Source organism: Propithecus coquereli, unplaced genomic scaffold, assembly GCF_000956105.1.
Source record: "Propithecus coquereli isolate 6110/MARCELLA unplaced genomic scaffold, Pcoq_1.0 Scaffold2, whole genome shotgun sequence".
NCBI lineage: Eukaryota > Metazoa > Chordata > Mammalia > Primates > Indriidae > Propithecus > Propithecus coquereli.
Genome location: NW_012144966.1, coordinates 18,863,638 through 18,865,809, shown reverse-complemented (window position 1 = coordinate 18,865,809; position 2,172 = coordinate 18,863,638).

Below are 2,172 nucleotides of genomic sequence, written 5' to 3'. Positions count from 1 at the left end.
TTTCACTGATTCTTTCTCACCTGGAGCAGCTGTTGCTTCTTATTTTTGGATTTTCTTTTGTTTTGATAGAGCTTTTTCCCTTCGCCTCACTCCTATGGGTGTGTTTGTAGCTTATGTTGGGTATGAACTTTTGGCTTTGATTGTGGGTGCTTTGATAGTGATCTGGGTTCTGGATGGATGCTTTGGTTATAGATATCCTTGCTGTGGTGGTTTTCTCAGTTGCTAGCTGTTTGTAGGCTGTAGGAGTGGTGATCTATGTTAGTCGGCAGAATCCCTGCCTCTCTTTGATGAGGCAGGATGGAGGTCTTTGTAATCCTTTCTCTTTCCCCAGCCTTATATTCTTAACAGTGAGTTGTAAAGGTATTATTGAGTCAGTAAATGTTGTAAAGTGCCTGCAAATTGACCTCCCTCTCAGCAGGTGGCGCTTACCAGAAGGAAAGTGGCCAGTTCTGTGACTGGCTCTAGTCCCTCAGGAGAAGCATTTGAGTGCCCCAGGTGGTGGGTGGGCCCCTGGAACTTCAGGTGAGCCTTTATTCTCTGCCACAGCAGAAGCAGTGGGGGAGTGCAGCTGGGCAGGTCTAGGTTGGTGAGCCTGCCCTCAGGCTCCACAAAAGCTGGCAAGGAGTCTTTATCCGCAGGATTCGAAGGTCTGCTCCCAGCTTCTGGGCACAGCTGCCAGGTAGGGGCTGAAATGGCCCCACCCAACCAGCACATCTTCTTGTGGAGGCGAGGCCATCTGAGATTCACATTCTGGCAGTCTGGAGTGGGCCTCACTCCTCTCTGCCCTCCGTTGCTCTGCGGTTTCCCCCTGGCATCTCCTGGCAGGTAGGAGCTCAAGTCAGCCAGCTCTGCCGGGACTGTGATGCGGGCTGGGAGGTTCCCTGCCCAGTATCCCGGCCTGAGCTGAGAGCGCAGCCCTCCTGTAGGTGGATGGGTGCCCTGTGAGCACGCTGCAGCTCGGACCACAGTGCATTCTTCCCCCTGATCTGCCCATGCAGGCTCCCTCACCTTTTGATACTAATTCACAAATCTCCCCTTCTTGCCCCTGAGCAACACGATCACGATCTGGAGGTATGGGATCTGGCCTGTGTGCCCATCCCTGGGTCCCTGAAGATCAATCTCTGACTATACCAGGGAGAACCATGCTGGTCCTGAGTTGCCCCCGGGGTGCCCAAGCAGGTTCTGTATTTCTCTGCCGCAGTATGTGCCCCGCTCTGATGGAGTTGCTGGGCAGGGCCAGCGGGCAGGGAACTCACAGTCCGAGCACTTCTCATTCTGCTGCAGGATGCCAAGAGGAAAGATCTGAGCCCCACTCTCTGTGGAAGCCTCGGTGCGGTGGCTCAATTGTCTCTCTCAGCAGTCGCGGGTGGGGGAGATGAAAGGGAGAAAAAGAGTCTGGATGGAGAAAAACTATCACTCTGGTTGTGTCCGTTCCTCTCTCTGGGAGGCTTCCTGCCCAGAATTTCGGGGCACTGGAGTCACGCAGATTACCTGGGACCCACTGGACCCCTGTGTCTCCTGCAGTTTGGGCCAGAGTTGAGAAATGTTTTTGTAGAATGGAGCAAGATGAAACCTGGTGAGTGGAAGCCCGCTGGGGAAGAGAAAGGCACATGGTGGGCAGAGAACCAAAATGATGCCTACTGTCCTGGCTCAGGTCTGTGGAGATGGGAGGTGCCCCAGGGGGCTGGGAGCCTGGTGCCCTGTCCACAAGAAGCTCCCAACTCACTGGTGGCAGGAGCCTCTGGGTGGAAAGTTTCTCCAGCAACTCAGGAAGGCTCTGACTGTCAGAGATGTGAGGGAGGGAGAAACAAACTGTTCCACCTACTTTTTTCACTAGATTCTAAGCCTCTTGGGGGTTGATCTCTGTCAATACCTTGCTCCTTCCTGTTCTGCTCCACAGCTTCCCAAGGAGTCTCCTGAAGGTTCTGGCACCGTTCCCTCAGACCTACACCCATGTCTGTTCATTTTTTCTCTTTCATCTAAAACTTCTTCTTACTGAGACACTCTGGTGAGTGACAGCTGGTGTCTCTGGTTGGCCATCTTGCCCCAAATAAATTTTCTGTATCTTGAAAATTACTCTGGGATACATTCCTGGAAATAAGAGTTTGGGGTCAAATAGTAAAAGCATATTACATTTTGCTAGATATTTCCCAATATCTATAGTGATATTCA